The following is a 19,634-nucleotide window of genomic DNA, read 5'->3' as shown; positions in this document are numbered from 1 at the left end:
CCACCATATGTATTTATAGGAGCTCTGGTAGCATAGTGGTTACGAATCGGGCTGTGAGCCGCAAGATCAGCAGTTTGGAACTACCAGCTGTTCTGCGGGAGAAAGATGAGGCTTTCTGCTCCCATAAAGATATACAGCCTCGGAAACCCTGTACAGGGTCGCTATAAGTCAGAACCGACTCCACGGCACATAACCACCACCTTGTGTATATATATATTATACACATGTCATGTGATATACACTTACATATTCATATTAGCAAGTGTATTTTCATCTGAAAGATACTTAGGAGTTTGCAAAGAGTTCTCACACTTACTGTGTCCTCCTTACAAAGGCATGGGAGAACATGTCACATCCTCATTTGACAGATGGAGAAATGAAGTTTTAGGAGGCATAGTTGATAAATAACAAAGCCAATTCTTAGATCCATGAATCCAGTTTCCAAACTCAGAGGGTTTCCCTCATTTCCACCATGAGGAGATGCCTAAAAGTGGAAAGATGAGGCTTTTGCTCCCACAAAAGATGTAAAGACTCTAAAATGCTATACAAGGTCTCTATGAGTTGAAGCCAACTCTATAGCATTTAACAACAACAATGGAGGCATAAGGTATCCTGGTGGCACTATGGGTTAGGTATTGAGCTGCTAACTACAAGGTCATCAATTTAAACCTACCAGCTGCTCTGTAGGAGGACAATGTGGTGGTCTGCTCCCATAAAGATTTACTGTCTCAGGAATCTTATGTAGAATGGCTATGAGTCAGAATCAACTCAATGGCAGTGGGTTTTTTGGTGGGGCCAACTGCTCGACACAAATGAAGGCTGTTGTTCTCATGAGCCTTCTTGGGAACAGGATCGAGAACACCGATGCCTCAGACTCATGCTGACAAGATTATCAGCTGTCAACATTTGTGCAACCTTCATTTCTTTCTCCAGATGAGTTTAAAATGTATTTGCATGGGAAAGAAAATGTTCTTGGTCCCTCAGGTGTCATACCATGATAATAAAATTTGTAAGTACTCTAAGTGAGTGAAAAAAATAAATTAGCAACCTGGGAGAGCTCATCTTGGTATTTGTACAAGGTGACACTTAAAGAATTTCTCTTTTACTCAGTGGGGCTCCAACAGGGGTTGAGAGCTTTTGAGGACATGTGCTAAGATTCATATGGTGGCATGAAGGCCTGTAAGAAGGGCAGCATGAATCCAATGAAAACTCAGAAGGAGGCCTAGGCAGGTACATGGGGTGTAACTTGAGTTCTGGTGACAGACAAGAACTGGAAGAGGACATTTACCAGGCAAAGGCTCCCCAAGTTCTTATAGAAAGGTTATGATGATACAACCCTCTGTTCCCAAACCCAACATCAGTCTTCTTCATTTCCACAGGGTTGCTGCTGAGCTAATAAAATCCAGAAATGTTTACAGTCCTGGCATGGCACTGTAGGATAAGCACTGGACTGCTAACCTAAAGGTCAGCAGTTCAAACTCATCACCTGCTCCTTGGAAACCCTATATAGGCTAGTTATGGCTCAAGGGCATTTAACAACAGCAAATTGGAAAAATATATATATGGGGGACCTTTGATTCACAGTTGTCTATTTCCTTGGCTCAGTCACTGATGGGTGGAGCTGGTTAAGTTTTTCTGGGGCTTCTCAACTACACTGCAGGGTAGACTTGGAAGAGCTGCTGCATTTCTAAGTGGAACAGGGACACAAGGAGTAGCAGACATTTCCTTACCATATGTTCATAGAAGTAAAGACAGAACAGTGCTATCAAACTTCCTACTTCAGTATGAAGTAACGGAAACTCCATGAGACCCCACAGGTGCTTCTGTCCTATGATAGAAATGGAGTTGCATTGTTTGTGAGGCCAATCAGGGAAGTAGGGTAGGTGAACTCATCTTGCTTAGTGTTTAGGACACAGCAGGCCCTCAATAATCAAGAATTTTCAGGATCTGTGATAGAACTCCACAGAGATGCTTCCACAGTGAGCCAGTGTATTACGAGAACTTGAAGAGAAAACTTAGGGCATGATAGTGAAGTGTGGTGGTCATTAGCAATGTTCTCAAATATCCAAGTTCTCTTTGTAGGCACATTGTTAGAATGCACTACCTTACTCCTTTGTAAGTTCATGTGACAAACCTGGGGCAATAAAATGTGAAAGTGCTGTGTATCATTTTGTATGGAAACTTTAAGAGCCATGTCCTCTTCCCTACACTTCTCTTTCTCTGCCTTGGTTATTTGGGAAGTTAGTGTGACTACGGTGTGCAGAGCCCTTTGCTGATCCATTTTGGACATGCATAAATGCCAAACAGTTCTTCCACTGACATTTTGTGTTTTTTATTACCACAGATTAATTTAGCTTATCTTCACTCACCCAGGACTTTTTGTTTTATAGTCCATTAAATCTCTTATGTGATCTTAACTCCAACACACTTGAGCTTGGATTTCCTCATTCTCTGATGTATATGAGTTTTTATCATGTGACATATGAACAACCATTGAACTAACTGTGAATTAGGAAATGGAGTTGGGAGAAGGAAAGATCATACCCAAAAGACAAGATGAGGTTTTCTGCTCCTATAAGGATTTACAGCCTCGGAAAACCTACACAGAGTCGTTAAAGTCAGCACCCACTCCATAGTATACCATCACCACCACCATAGGGCCAAAAGGTTCAGCTGGCACAGATGTTTGAAACCACATGTGAGAAGTTACAATGAATAAGTTCTGGGAAAGGGTTCTAAAGTGACAGGGTCATGGGGGAATCAACCAATCAATAGGGACATAGCTGGGACCTGAGTTCCTCCAGAGTAATTAGATCAATTGGAATATGCCACGAAAGGGTGTCCCAGTCTTCCCCCAGAAGAGAAGCATCAGGAAAAAAGCAAAAAGAAAAGGAAAGAAACACATATTAAAACAAATGTGACAGATATTTTTATATGCATTGTGTCACTCTCCACAAATTTTGGGAAAGTAGATCATTAATCACACTCTACACCTTGTGATGTGGTAAGTAGCCTGCCTGTTGAGATTGTCATATCTGGGAACAGCCAGAATTCTAAGCTAAGTCTATCTGAGCTCTTGCTCTCGGTCCTTTCCATCCCACCATGCCACTTCCAGAACAGAAGCCCCATCCATGTGCAAGTGTCTGTTTAACGGTGCTTGGGAACAACTAAATATAATTTCTTCCAATTCATTCAGACACACAGAATTTTCCCTAACCCAGTTCTACCCAGCTCATCCCAACCATTATGATATGATTACACTGCAAACATGGTGACCCTTTCAACATCGCATCTGGCTTACAACTGCTCTCAAGAGGGAATTGAGTTCAGGAGCTGGAAGAGGAAATGAGGGAAAGAAAACAATCATTCTTTTACTTCCTACTTATTTAGCTCAGCATTTATCAGAGGCATAGCCCAGGTTAAATATGCCCCACATGATGAAGAGGATATGGCAAGGAAAGAGTTTTCTCTTTGCATAAATAGAACATGCACAACAGCATTGCCCAACAAAAGGTAGCTTCTGAGAGATATTTGCATGAATTCACCACACTTGTTTTGCATCCAACCGCTAATTATGGTCCTTTCAACTTCACAATCATGGCTAATGGTGGTGGGGATGCAGAAAACAGTAGATTCAGCAGACCTCATTCTGGGACGAGTAGGAAAGAAACAATACACAACTGCACCCACCCGCTGTTTACAACCAGACAGCTACTCTGGGCACCATTTGGAGAGGTTGGAGGAAATTAAGGCTGCCCAGGAGTCTGGAGCTTGGGAAATGAGACATCTGGGGGAAAGTCTTGCTACTAAGATGAAAGAAAAGTTCTTTAGGGCTCATCTGCCTATGGTGAAAATGGCTCAGAATCATGTCTCAGATGCTACACTGAATGGGAAGTTATATTATATGAATACTTATGTGGTTTCTTTCTAGGTTCAAGGCATTTTCTCTTTTGATGTTCAAAATGGTCATTAGAGGTATATGTTATTTCAATTCTAGAAGTAAGAAAACTGAGATTGAGACAACAAACAATTCATGTCCACATTCTACTCCATTCATTCATTAAATGATTACTGAATAGTTGTTGATGTTGTTAATTGTGTTGGCTGGCTGTCAAGTTGGGTCAGAATCATGGTGACCTTAGGTCTAACAGAAACAAACGCTGCCGGATCCTGTGTCATCCTCATGATCATTTGTATATTTGAGTCCAGAGTGTCTATTGTGTCAACCTAGCTAAGGAAGTTTCCCCTCATGTTTGCTGATCTTCTTCTTTACCAAATATGATGCCCATTTCTAACAAAGGGTCTTTCCTGATGATACGTCCAAAGTATTTGTTAAGCATTGTACTTGTTGTTATTGTTACTAAGTGCTGCTGAGTCAGGTCCAACTCCTAGAGACCCTGTATAAAGTTTCCAAACTTTCAGTGCAAACCTAACTTTCAGTTCAAACCTAACTTACAGTTCAAACCAACATTGTAGTCCAGTGCTTATCCTTGGTGCCACACCATGACAGAATTACTACCTCCTGGTGTAGCTCTCAGTCCAATGAGGGAGTCATGCACTATATAAACACATGTATAATCACAAACTATTCCCAGTATTATGAAGGAAAAAAATGGGCCAATGTGAAATTGACCATTTGGTCACTTAGATAATATGGTTAGGAAGTTCTCAGAGGATGTGACATTGAAGCTGAGTCCTGAAAAATGAGATGTTACTAAATCTGCAAAGAAGGAAGGAAAGAGAGATCCAAGTTAAATAACAGCTTGTGCAAATTCCCATAATAAGAAAAATACCTTGGAATGTTGGAGAAATAATGTCTTAGGAAATGTTCAAGACAGGTTTTGTTATTATTGTGAAGTGCCATGGAGTTGGGTCCAACTTATAGTGACCCTTTACAGGGTTTCCAAGGAGCAGCTGGTGGGTTTTAACTGTTGACCCTGTGGTTGGTTCATAGTCCAGTGCTGATCCTACAACACCTCAGCAAGAGTCAATCCAGGAGGGGTGGTGAAATGTAGCAGGCATAATCTAACTATATTCAAAGCACACTACTAGGTTCTGAGAACCTCTTTTTAAGGATAACATTGACAAAAAGGAGTGTTTTCATCAAAAGGCATAATGTAGATGAGATCTAGCAGTCATTCATGTGGGAAGTAGGAATGATTGCAAGTTAAATCACAGTGAGAAAGGACTTGAGCGGACAGAATTAGGTATCTGGTGCTCTTATAAATTTTTTCTGAATGGCTGATAGGGGAGAGAAATTTTTGATTTATTAAAATCAATACAAATGACCAAGAAGAGAAAGTTAAGGAGACAGACTGGCTTTCTGAAAGGAAGAAAGTTTTAATGATTTTACTTGCTCCACAATGGAATCAACTGTCTTTCTCAGAAAAGAATTGCAGAGATCAAGGAAATCCTTTATTGGAGATTTCTTTGTTGGATTCTGGTCTACATGAGACTGTTGTTGTTGTTGTTAAGTGCCGTCGAGTCGGTTTCTACCCATAGCGACCCTGTACAGGGTTTCCAAGGGTGTAAATCTTTACGGGAGTAGAAAGCCTCATCATTCTCCCGCGGAGCAGCTGGTAGTTTCGAACCGCTGACCTTAAGGTTCGCAGCCCGAGTCGTAACCACTACACTACCAGAGCTCCTTCTGAGATGTTATAGATCTATAATATAGCTGTATCCAAAAAAATAAAATGTCACAATATGGTGTGATTCTCAATCAAGATGGCACTGAGAATTCAGCACCAAGGACAGTACCCATACTGACTAATCTTTGCTGTTTGGTGTGGTCGACTCCTGTAGGGCGCTGCAGGATCAGCACTGGACTAGGAAACACAAGGTCAGCCGTTCAAACCCACTAGCTGCTTCTTGGAAACCATATACAGGGTTGCTATGAGCCAGAACTGACTCGATGGCACTTAATAATTTGGTGTGTTCTGTAGGAGAAGTACTGGACTACTACAAGGTCAGTAGTTCAAATCAACCAACTACTCCTCAGAAACCCTATATAGGGTTACTATGAGTTGAAACCAACTAGATGGCACTTTACAACAACATCTTAGAAAATAAGCCCTGGTGGCGCAGTGGGTTAATCATTGGACTGCTAACCACAAGACCAATGGTTCAAACCCACCAGCCACTTGGAAGGAGGATGAGGCTGTCTGCTTCTGTGTCTGCTTCAGAAACTCTGTGGAGCAGTTCTAATGAGTCTTCAAAGTCACTTTGAGTGGAAATCGACATGATGGCAGTAGTTTTTTATCTGCAAGAAAGGAGCCCTTTTAGCCAACAAAAGCTTCTTTAAGGCTGATAAGGTTACAATGCTATGGAATAAAAAAGCTATTGCTGTGTTGGTAATAGTTGGTATAGTACAGATGTTGACAAGACAGGAATGTTCTACTATGGGGAACAAACATTGCACTATGTTGCAACAAATAGAGAAAATGCTGTTGTACAATTACCAAAAATGGCCCCATTTATGATGCAGTTTGGAATTTTATAAGTTTTGTGCTGTTTTTGGTTTCATGCCTGCCAAAGCAACAATTTTGAAATGTGACCTTGTATTTGACTTGGGAATTGGTCCTCATAATGCTGCCTACTGTACCCTCATGGACATAAACTAATACTAGCTGGATTTGGAAATCTGAGCAAATGGAAGTGTGGGATGTTAAAAACTACAAACTTATTTCTGAACAAGTGGCTTCTGATTCTACATATTTTTCTTGGTGTGCAGTTGGAGAGCATATTTTATCAGTCATCTGTGCTCCCAGGTTACGTGTTAATAATGGGGATAGGATTTGGCATTACTCGGGCTGTGCCTTACACAAATATGATGTGCCATCAAATGCCAAAATATGGCAGGTTTCTTGACAGCCATTTTTAGATGGAATATTTCCAGCAAAAACAATAACTTACCAAGCAGTTCCAAGTAAATTACCCAATGAGGAACCTAAAGTTGCAACAGCTTCTAGACTCCCAGCTTCAAGAAATAAACCAATCACCAATTCTAAACTGCATGAGGAGGAGCCTCCTCAGAATATGTAACTGCAGTGTGGAAGTGATAGCCATTATGAAAAATAGTCTTCAAAATTCAATGGAAAACAACGAACCCTCTTCCATCCAGTAAGCCTTTCCAGAAATATTCCTGGTCAGTTACTGATAAAGAAGGTGCTGGGTCTTCAGCTCTAAAGAGGCCATTTGAGGATGGATTAGGGGATGATGAAGATCCCAACAAGAAAATGAAATGTAATTTAAGGAAAATTCTGGACAGTAAAGCAATAGACCTTATGAATGCACTAATGAGGCTAAATCAGATCAGGCCTGGCCTTCAGTACAAGCTCTTATCTCAGTCTGGTCCTGTTCATGCCCCTGTTTTCACAATGTCTGTAGATGTGGATGGCACAACATAGGAAGCCTCAGGACCATCCAAGAAAACAGCAAAACTTCATGTAGTAGTGAAAGTATTTCAGGCAATGGGATACCCGACAGGCTTTGATGCAGATATTGAATGTATGAGTTCTGATGAAAAATCAGATAATGAAGGCAAAAATGAAATGATGTCTTCAAACTCAAGCAATAATACTGGAAATTCTACAACTGAAACCTCCAGTACCTTAGAGGTAAGAACTCAGGGCCCAATCCTTACAGCAAGTGGCAAAAATCCTGTAATGGAGCTTAATGAAAAAAGAAGAGGTCTTAAGTATGAACTCATCTTGGAGACTGGTGGAAGCCATGACAAATGTTTTGTAATGGAGGTAGAAGTAGATGGACAGAAATTCCGAGGTGCTGGTCCAAATAAGAAAGTGGTAAAGGCAAGTGCAGCATTAGCTGCTCTCGAGAAACTGTTTTCTGGACCCAATGCAGCAAATAATAAGAAAAAGAAGAGTATCCCTCAGGCAAAGAGTGTTGCAAGTAGCTCCGGTCTATGGAACACCATATGGTTACAGCATAGCTGCCCCTGCCTATGGTTTACCCAAGAGAATGGTTCTGTTGCCCGTTATGAAATTCCCAACATATCCTGTTCTCCACTACTCATTCTTTTAGCAAATGACAGAAGCTAATTCCTATTGAGCAACAGCAGTACAGTCCAATACAGAATGTTAGAGAAAAAGCCTTTTTATTCTGTTTTCTTTGAACATATACTTGATCAAAATTATTTGTAAAGAACATCTTTCCTACTTTTTGACTGATAACAAATGCAAATTCAGTTCTTGAAAACAGACAAAAAAGAAACAAGTTCTGTGAAACGGTACCTCACTTCTGGAAAATAACTTATACCAGCCCTTCTATTCTAGGGGAGTAAAAATCTAGCAGTTCAAAGTTTCAGTTTTAAGAAAAGTATCAGATTATGTAAAATTAAATTTGTGAAGGATGTATAGAGTCCAGACAATGATCACAAATAAACCGCTTTGTTGTAAAAAAAAAAAAAAAATTCAATGGAATATAGAAATGAGGTATCATCTCACAACAGCAAAATGAGTGGAGTTAAAAAATGCAAAGGACAATAATTGCTGGTGAGGTTGTGGAGAGACTGGGACCCTCTTACATTGTTGGTGGGAATGCAAAATGGTCCAACCACTCTGGAAAACAGTATGACACTTCCTCAGAAAGTTAGAAATGGAAATACCATATGATCCAGCAATTCCTCTACTTGGTACAGATCCACAAGAAACATGAGCCATAACACAAATAGATATATGCATACCAATGTTCATAGCAGCACTTTTCACAAGAGCAAAAACATAGACACAGTCTAAGTGCCCATCAATGGAATAATGGATAAACAAACTTGGTACATCCACACAATGGAATATTATGCTACCTTGAAGAATAACAAGGAAGCTGCAAGCTACTACCTAACATGGCTGAATCTTGAGGACATTATGCTGAGTGAAACTAGTTAGTCACAAAAGGACAAATATTGCATAATATCATTATTGTAAAAGCTTAAGGAAAGATACCCACACTAAATGGGGGGAGAAAATTCTTTGTTGGTTACCGGTGGGGGTAGGGTGAGGGGTTGGGGGGAGATGGAGGGAGGTGAGAGTACAGCACAGGGTAGGGGGTAGACACAGTATAGTTTGGGTGTTGGGGAGGGCAATATACAGAAGGGGGAGGTGGTAAAAGGACAAGGTAGATAGGGAAACACTGAGACAGGTTTGCATGGGCTAAGTGGCACACAGGTAAATAGTGATGCATGTTCAGCCTTGGGACAACAGGGCTCTGGGATACAGGGATTGAGGTATAGTCTGAAGAGGGGACATAATACTAAGATGCTTGACTGTCTTATGAATATTGGTTTCTCTTGCCTACTATTGTAAAATAGACACTTGAGTGGGGTAGAAAGGGATGTTGGGAAACATAATTACAGAAAGCTTGTAAGGCTGTCTTCAGCCTATAACTGATTAGAATACCTAAAAGGGACTCTACAACTTACCCAGTGAAATAGGCCTCTTGCGGAGCCTTTGCAGTGTATAGGACCTTAAGTGGAATCCTGAGCTCCATCCAGAACCTTCTAAGGTGGACATTCCCACTAGAAAGGACAAGCAGACTAGTCTGGAACAGCTAGAGTGGCAGAAGATATATCTTCAAAGAAAGATCATCAGGAAAAACCCAAAACAAAAATGGCAGCCTGATTGGCTACAAGAATAAGCAATTTGCTTGCTGGGAAGCCATCAAGGCAAGCAATCAAGTCCTTTCAGGACAAACCCCCCTCTAAGCCTGAAACTCAAAGGGAACACATGAGCAGGCATGTGAGCTTGCTGATGACCACGTTGGTCTACTGGTGAGTGGAAGAGGGGGAAAGTCAACACAATGAAGAAATGGGCTGAGTTAATCATGTTCCATAGTCTCCCATTGACATGGAATTGAGAGAGAGAAGAAGAAGGGCTGGTTGGTCCAAAGTGTGGTGAGACCTGGGGACACCTGAGGCCATGGACAAGGACACAGTCACAGAGGGCTAGAGCTGATAGTGAAGCATCCAGCTGATATGAAGTGAGAGGAGACACACAAGAACACTCAAATTTGCAGATACTACACATTTGACCTAGCCTCAATGGCTTAATAATCAAAACTCAACTAGAGGAAGATAAAAAAGAAAACAATTTTTGGTAAGAAAAACGAGGGTAAATTGAAAATTTTGATGAACTTGACCTATATTCATGGAGGCAGTAGCCCAAAATACCAACTGTGAGAGAAATATCTTCACATCAAGTATCAGTGCTATCCCCTCTGTATACAGGGTAGATAGGGACAGGCAACTTAGACATTAACCACCTAAAATGAGGGGGCAATAAAGGCATGAAGTGACTGGATTACAAGTTTTCAAGAGGGAGTTTAGTTTAAGAGTGTGTAGGGGAAGATAGAGTCCCCATTGAATAGTTTTCATCTCATCTAGAAGGGTCTGGTAAAAAGAAATGGGGAAAAGATTCTTATGATTCAATAATGAGTATTTGATATCATGACTAACTGAAACTGTCACAATTGTAAAGGTTGAAGTTGTATAACAAAAACGGGGGAGTAGTTAATCTTGCTGTCCAGAAGCAAATGATCCTAGAACCATCAAAGGAAAAGAGCACATGCAGAATGCGGGACCTTATCCAGAGAAGCAATGACACCAGAGATGGAGGCAGAGATGGGGACATGGAGAGAGGGAGCAGCTGAGGACTCTAGATTAATGGAAAAAGAGGGACTGAGAGCTGGCAGCCAGGAGGCAGGCTTCCAGAATAAGCCCTTTAGTGATGTAAATTATTTTATTTGCCTAAGTGTTTAAAAATAATTTTAAAAAAAGAGTTAAAATGAATAGAAATACTGTTAACTGATGATACATGGTGGGGATTATAATCATTGTAATGAAACAAAGTGTATGCTTTGCTGAATGTGAAACTGATGATCTGCGCTGTAAACTTTCACTGAATTCACAATAAAAAACTTTTAAAAAAATCATCAGAAGCATGAGACCAAGAAAGTTGCAAAACAGGATGTAAGACGTGACAGGAGTCCAGACTTGGTACCTACTCCTGCCTCACAGCACACACCATGAAATACTGCCCCTCAGTCAACTTCTGGAGATCCTGAGATAGACAGAAAAATGCAGAACCTAAAGAAGAAACTAAAAGCAATTGAACAACTGAAATAACAAGCTGCAAATGGAAAACAGAAAAAAAAAAAAAATCAGTTGGAAAAAATTCAAAAACAGAAAACCCTTCTCCAGGAGCTGGAAGATTTGAACTTGAGTATTTAAAGAGTTCCAGAAAGAAAATTGGTTGCCAGAAATCAGTGTGAAAACTTCCCTTAAACCCATTGTTTTACACAGAATATGTATGTGCCCACATTTAATGTTCATTTATAATTTGAACCCACTTCTCCAAAAGTCTACATTTATGTGTAATTAATTGATAATTTCTATTAAATTGACTTTCCTAGATCATATATCATGTCAGTTCATGATATAGAAAAGATACATGATTTTTTAAACTCAGCTAGACAGACTGAGAGACAAATGTCATTGTTTTCCAGTAGAAAATATTTACCATATAAATAAAGACATTTTAGATATAAAAAGAAGAAGAAGAAAGGATACCTGGTTGTGCAGTGCTTAAAACCCTTGGCTGCCAATCAAAAGGTTAGCAGTTCTAACCCACCAGCCAATCAACAGGAGAAAGATGTTAACAGTTAGCTTCTATAAAGATTATAGCTTTGGAAACGATATGGGACATTTCTACTCTGTCTTACACAGGCACTCCATATTCATAGATAACTGTAGAGATTATACAATGTCTTGATCATCCTTCTATCATGTTGTTCCTATGTTATTATCTGCCATCAAGTTGGCTCCAACTCATGGTGACTCTAAATATAATGCAATGAGATGTTGTCTGCCCCATGTTCTTGATGACTGTATGTTTCAGTCCTTTGTTGTGGTCATTGTGTGACTCCATCAAGGAGGATTCCCCTCACTTTGGCTGCCCCTCCACTTCACCAAATACAATATCCTTTCCCAATGATTGCTCCCTCTTAGTGGTGTATCCAAAGTAAACAACTCAAAGGCTTGGATAATATTCTGTAATTCATAAGGCTTGCCTTGGCTAATTTTCATATGATCCCCAGGTCTTTCTTCCTAGATTGTCTAGTCTAGAAGTTCTGCTGAAACATGTCCACCATGAATGACCCTGCCTGTACTTGAAATACTAATGGCATAGCTTCCAGCATCACAGCAACAAGCAAACTATCAATGTCTAATAAATGAACATACAGTTGGTGAATCCTAATCACAGCATTTTTGGGTGACTTCTTTATTTCTAAAACTAATATAAATTATCTAACATACTATTTCATTTCTTTATTAGTTTATTTTTCAATCCCTTCCCACCACAATGTAATTTCTACAGGGCAGGGATTTTCATTTGTTTGACTCACTGCTATAATTTTAGCACCAAGACAGGAACCTAGTATATAGTTTGTCCTTGCTATATGTTTCCTTAATTATTTAATCAATCAAATCTACTTCTTAATAGCATTTTTAAAATTATAAAGCAACTAGGAGTTTGTCTATAGGCTGTCTGATTGTCAAGGCTGCTTATATGGTCACTTTGATGAGCAAATAAAGCATCTTTGATATACATGGTGGTGGTGGTGGTGGTGTGCCATGGCCTCGTTTCTGACTCATGTTGTTAGGTGCCATTGAGTCGGTACTGACTCATAGCAACCATATGCACAACATAACAAAACACTGCCCAATCCTGGGCCAACCTCACAATTGGTGCCATGCTTGAGCTCATTGATGCTGCCACTTTGTCAATCCATCTTACTGGGGTCTTCCTCTTTCTCTGACCCTCCACCTTACCAAACATGATATCTTTCTTCATCAACTGGTCCCTCCTGAAAATATGTCCAAAGTAGGGAAGATGAATAGGGTTTCTGAAGCTGTAAATCTTTACAGGAGCAGAAAGCCTCATTTTTCTCCCACAGAACATCTGGTAGTTTTGAACTGCTGACCTTGAGGATAGCAGCCCAATTTGTAACCACTACGGTACCAGAGCTCCTTTTAATATACATAGACTATAGATATCCGGATCCTAATATTCTCTTACCCGGTTCTGATTGAAACTTGCATATATGCTGGGAGCAGTTAAACTGGTTACTAGAAAATCATTTAATCTGGTCCATAGGGATCCTGGACAATGGGCATTTTTGTTTTCTTTTAAATTGTTTTAGGTTAATGTAAATTTGCTCCATTCTTTGTTTTTAATATTTTAGTGATAAAGCTTTTCTGAACTCTGGGTATTTTTTGTTTTTGTTTTTCTCTCTTTCTGACCCATGCTTTTTTTTTTTCCTTCTGCTTTTTCAGAGAGAAGCAAAGCAGCACTTTTTTCCCTCATCAAATGTCGTATTTTTGTCTTCTGGCTTGCTGATTTTCATGTTTACTTATAGTATCCTTTGTTTTCGCCTCTTTTCTATGTATCTAGGCAGATTGTTGTATTTTGGGGCTTTTGTTTTGTTTTGCTGGCTTTTATGTGATAGATTGGAAGGCTGCCTTTATATTTAAAAAGCTATGGTTTTTTGAATCTCAGTATCAAAAATAAAACAGTAGCAATTTCTTTCCTCCTTCCTGTCTAAAATGAGAAAATTAGCAGACTTTTACTTACTTTCATCAATCCTGCCTTTCTGATTTTGTCTTGGCATAATAGCAAACTATAGCCCTAGATGACAACTATTAATTTATTTACAGTCTATATATTTTCTTTAAGTAATTATTTTTTACATTAACCTTCTATTTGGAACATATTTAGAACAATTATTTAGCATTAATGCAACATTTAATTAGTTTTAACACTCACTGTGGGTCTTTTTATTCCATTTTTCTCTAGCCTTGATTTCTTTATTTTGATTCATTGCTCAGTCAATAGCTCTTTGAATGATTTATTAGAAGCAGGGCTTGTGGTAGCCCCTGGATACTTTCTGATGCATTTGCACATGAATACCAACTTGGCTGATAAGGAAGTTGTGGGTTATAACACTTTCTCCTCCAAAATTCTCCCAGCTTAGCCGCATTGTCTGCTGCCCTTTAAGATATGAAGAAATTTGAGTGGGGCCAGGCAAGGATTTTGTAGACCGAGGATCACTTTCTGCTCCTATGATCCTGTCACCCAATGCTTTTCAGCACAACTTAGTGCTAAATACAGTAATTTGAAGCAGTGTGTAGTCTTTCCCTTGCCAGGAAAATACACCACTCTGAGTGGCCAGTGTTCCACAGCCTTTCTTCTCATTCCTGGGAGGATGACTACACAGCCAAGATCCCTGGCATAGTACCCATCCGATTCCATTCTTCCTTGTGCTTCATTACTGGGCATCTTTGTTGTGAAACAGGAGCACACGTGGGGTAGCACATAAGACATGAAATTAATGGCCTCGTGTGTCTCAGAATCAGTAGTAGAAACCCATTCTGAGAAGAAGCAGTACCAGAGTCAGGTGACTTCTCAATAGCAAAGCCCCATGTCTTGAGAAGGTGGTCTACCTCCAACCTCCAATCCCCAACCATCCTCCTGTCTCACCAGCTGTTCTGCTTAGAGATAAACCATGCTCAGATGGGGGAAATTCCTTAAGGGGCCGGTTTGTCAGGTTTCTGGTTCCAGGCTTGTTCTTTTGAAAGGTTTCAGGAGTACCTCATTGAGAATATGGTAGAGAGAAAACAGCTTTTTCTTGCTCAACACAGCCTGGAAACCCAACAGTACCCCTTGATCTATTACTAAGAGTGTGGAAAGCCACATCTTCTCAGTGAGTTGGACTGAACCAGTACAGTCTGACATGGAATGTGGAGAACCAAGAAGAACAAGATGGGCCCCAGATGTCTCTGCCCATCTTATGTCTTTCTCCTCAATATATTAGTGCTTTCTGCACAGAGAAGACCATATGTGCAGGTGGAAGGCAGTGTGGCAGCTTTACTTTGTAGTTTTATACTTTCTGTAGAGTGTGACTCCAGCCAGTAATACATGCAGAAGTGAAATACCAATGTGGAATTTAAATGGGCATGGGGACCTTCTAAATGTTAATTTGTTCTTCAATCCAGGTTGCTCACTAGGCAATGGCTGCCACTGACAGACTAAATGCTCTACACTGGCAATACAGAGCCAGCACAGTCTGTTTCCCACACACTTCACCAAAACTGGTTTGTGTCTCATCCTTGTTTTCTCCAGCGAGCTTCTCATTTCTCCAGATATACTGTAGAACATGGCATATGCCAGACTCCCTTACATTCCTATTAATTCTCAGAGGGAATATACTAAAGAACTTTAATACATACCATACTTCTAGCATATGTCAGTGCTCATTGTGCTTGTGAAATGAGACATAGCCACAAAAGAAACATCCACAATGGTGAATACCAACATGCGTCATTAGAGGAACTAAAAACATATAGGCTCGGGCAAACACTAGATGGGTACACTTACACAGAGGGAAAGAAGGTGTTAGCAAAGATTATAAACTTTATGTAACTGAAGGAAGATGACTTGAGAGGGAGATCGCATGGACTCTGTGAGACCATAAGAGTGTGGACCAAGAAAAATAGGTGGAAGATCCAAGAAAAGACATGTCAAAACTCAAGACAATTAAAAGTTTTCTTAGAGTCACAGGTCACCAAAATTCAGCGAAACTGATTCAGAAAGAAATGAGTTATCAGCAATGTAGATATTTAAAAATAAGTACTTTCATTTGTTAACTGGAATATTTTAATGCTTACCAAAACACTGTTCTATATGTGTGTGTGTGGTGGGGAAGAGAATTGGATGACCTTTAAGATCCTTTCCAGGTCTGTAATTTTGACATGTGATTAGCACTGCTCCTTGATCAAAAAAATATTTGATACCAAAACAGTTACCCTGTCTGTTAGACAAAAAAATTTTCTAATATGACTAATTTAATGATAAAGGAGCTAACATCCACTGAATAACTAAAATATGCTTGGTGGTGGTGGTGGCTGTGTGCCGTGGAGTTGGTTCCAACTCATAGTGACCATGTACAGGGTTTCCAAGGCTGTACACCTTTACGGGAGCAGAATGTCTCATCTTTCTCCTGTGTAACAGCTGGTAGTTTAGAAATGCTGACCTTGCAGTTCACAGCCTGATTCATAACCACTATGCTACCAGAGCTCCTAAAAATATGCTTAGTGTATTGATATCACTTTGGTGAAGAGTCACCACTGGACTTCAAGGGCAACAGTTAAGACCCACCAGCTATTCCTCAGAAACCCTGTACAGGGTCACTGTGAGTCAGAACCGACTTGACAGCATTTAACAACAACAAGAAATAGGTGATAAGATTGAGACTGGTCATATGATTTGCTACAGTAGGGGTCAGCAAACTTTTTCTATGAGGGTGAGGCAAAAACGATCAGCTCTCCAGTTTTATTAAAATGCCCGTCCATGTGTATGGCTGATGATAACATAGAGTGTGCACATGAGAATATTCTTTCAAATAGACAAGCTACAGTGGATTATGTGGCCAATCATTTATAAATCAGCCGTGGCTCTGCCTATGAAAGAATCCATAACAGACTTGGGTTTTGAAATTTGTGCAAGATGAAACAACTCATGGAAGAGTATAAACAGAAACATTTGGACATCTACAAACAAAATTTGGACCAATACTCAGAGGAAGGTAAAAGTTTCTTTAAAAAAAAAATCATTACTGGTGACAAGACATGGATGGATTCATTGCTATGAGCCTGAGATTAAATTACAGAATATGGAATGGAGACATCCTCAATCACTGCTGAGGAAAACATTCAATAGTCAACCATCAGGGGACTTCCAGTTTGGGAGCAGGATAAGCAGAGGAACTCAGCAAAGTCTTTTTGGTGAAGGTAGAAAAGCCAGAAAAAAGTGCTTTGCTGGGACAGTCCCAGAGCTTTAAACTTAATATAAAGGGGAAATAGCTTTGGGGGCCTACTAATGGAGAAATACAACAGGGTGATAAGAAACGCTATGATTTCTGAATCAATCTGGACCTTGCCTTAGGCCCCCATGCAGTCTTAGTGGAGGGACAGGGCCACAGCCAGCTTGCTGCAGCGTGTAAACTAACAGCAACTTGTGGAAAAAGAGGGTGACCTTTTTTTTCCCCCATCCACTCTTGTGCTCTCCCCTGTCACACCCTTTCTGCCCAACCCAGGTGACTTCACGCGGGTGAAAGCACATGCCCAAAAGGGACCAGCATTGCACCCACAGTGTACAATTTTTCCACTGCACAAAGAGGATTGGCTAAAAGCCCCAGTTGGCTCCAGAGGCTAACCCAGCAAGTTATGACATCTGGCTTTGGGATTTAGCACTGAAGTTGGCTCTCTTACTTGGGCAGGAGCTTTTATTCCTGCTTTATCTAACAAGGGACAGCAGGTCTGGCCATACAACCAAGCTGTATTTGCACCCTTTAAAACCCCCAAATAAAAAGAAAGAGCCAACACAAACTACTATATGCAAGAACAGTGTACAGCCAACATGTAAAAAACACAGTAAAGGGAGAAGGGTGTAGTCATCTTGAGAAGGACATTGTGCATATGTAGAGACCTAACAATTCATCAGAGATATAACTGTAAATAATCTTCCTTCCACTTGTTTCTCATTCTCTGTCTGCACATCTTCACAGCGGTGACTAGAGGGATTGCCTAAGCAAGTGGACATCCCCACCCACCTCTGGAGGTTTCTATTGTGCATGTACATTGATCTGCTCAGCAAAGGCTACTGGACTAGTTTGCTCCTTCTTTTATTTTTTGGCTTTTACTTGTGTTTCTTTTTTAGGTCTCTTTTGGTCCTACTTTTTTCCTTGGGGTGGGAGTTTTCTCTCCCTATGTTACCCAAGAAGAGAGAGTATTGTGGCTATATTGCCAAGCTACAAGCATACCCTATAATAGCCACCATCCAAAAGGAGCTGGATGTGTACCAGCTGCTACACATTACATAGACAGCCAACACTTGCTAAGATTACTTGCAGTTGAGAGATGTGAAAAGGGAAGCTGACCTCCAGATCACATCTACCAGGAGGCATTCAGTAAGCTTAAATAATACAGCAACATACATTTAATTATTGAAAACACATCTAACTATTGAAAATGATCAAGAAAAAACAAAAAATCTCTGTACATGTCCAGAAACAAACAAACAAACAAACAAACAAACAAAAACAGTTACTGAAAAAAAAAAAAATGAGCTGGAGGTAGACCTAGCCTTTCCATTAGAAGGGGAGCAGGTTTTGGAACTGCCTGATAAGGAATTCAGGAGCATGATACTGAGGTACATCCAAATGCTTCAGAGACGGGTGGAGAAAAATAAGGAAGAAGTCAGGAAAGTGCTACAGGAACAAGCAAACAAGATAGATAAAGCATTGGAAACAATTCAAAACCTACAAAAAGAGGTGCAAACAATTAATAATAAAATATCAGAAATGGATAATACATTGAAAGGACAAAGGAGTAGAACTGAAAAGATGAAAGCCAGAACCAGCAAGCTGGAATGTCTCGATACTGCTAAGATATAAGAAATAAGGATTAAAAAAAAAAAAATCAGAAGAAAGTCTAAGATTCATGTGGGACAGAGTGAAGATAAATAACTTAAGAATTATTGGCATTCCAGAACACGACAAATTACAGAAGTCCAGAGGAGATAGTTGAGGATCTTCTGGAAGAAAATTTCCCTAACATCTAGAAGGATGAGAAAATAAGCATTCAAGAAGCTAAACAAACCCCAGGAAGGGGTTCCCAAAAGAAAATCATGAAGATATATCATAATCAAGCTCTCCAAAATCAAAGATAAAATGAGAATCCTAAAAGCAGCTAGGGAAAAGAGAAGTGTTACATATAAAGGCAAGCAAATAAGATTAAGCTCTGATCTCTCAGCAGAAGCCATGAAGGCAAGAAGGCAGTAGTGGAGAGACATATACAAAACCCTGAAAAAATAAACAACAACAAAAAAATTGCCAACAAAGAATCAACTACCCAGAAAAACCACTATATTTCAATAAAATATAATGGTATAATCAACACATTCAAGGATAAACAGAAGCTAAGAGACTTTGTCAAAGCCAACCCAGCACTTAGTTGGACTGAAAACTAACAAGAAAAGACAACAACTAGACAACAACCAGAGATTGACAGACATGGCAGCACAACCCAGAACTCAGTCAACAGGTAGCAGAGTCTAGAACAGAACACAATTACAACAAATTCAGAGGACCTGGGAGGTTAATCAAAGATCAAAATAATTACAATGTCAGAAAAGGGAAAAATATAGGAACAGAGACCCAGGTGGTGAAGACGTCAGGTATATTCAGGATAAAATAGACTGTTTTTAATGGAGGAAAACTTAGTAGATTATAGGATAACCTCAAAGAAAATTAATACTCCACAGCATACCAAGACAATGAAGATCCAAGAAGAACATTGAAACATTAAAACAAAGAAACTGACAAGAAATAGCACAAAAAAACTTGAACTCAGCAAAGGAAGGGATGCAAAACAAAGGAGCCAGCAGCACGACAAAAACACTAACATAAAGACAGCAATTAATTCAGACCTATTGATAATTATACTAAATGTCAATGGATTAAATGCACCAGTGAAGAGACAGAGAGTGGCAGAATGGATAAGAAAA

The 19,634-nt window shown here is 39.8% G+C and overlaps 1 protein-coding gene and 1 pseudogene across 1 annotated transcript in view; one reads left to right on the top strand and one right to left on the bottom strand.

The window, feature by feature from the left end:
* LOC102821630 (receptor-type tyrosine-protein phosphatase T-like) overlaps positions 1–19,634 on the bottom strand; it is a 1,273,932-nt gene that overhangs the window by 286,166 nt on the left and 968,132 nt on the right. The window lies entirely within an intron of this gene.
* LOC102825557 lies at positions 3,605–11,073 on the top strand (annotated as a pseudogene).

The sequence above is a fragment of the Chrysochloris asiatica genome, unplaced genomic scaffold (genome assembly GCF_000296735.1).
Source record: "Chrysochloris asiatica unplaced genomic scaffold, ChrAsi1.0 scaffold00023, whole genome shotgun sequence".
Classification (NCBI taxonomy): domain Eukaryota; kingdom Metazoa; phylum Chordata; class Mammalia; order Afrosoricida; family Chrysochloridae; genus Chrysochloris; species Chrysochloris asiatica.
Note: the sequence above shows the minus strand (reverse complement) of the source record. Positions and strands in the feature narration are given on the sequence as shown.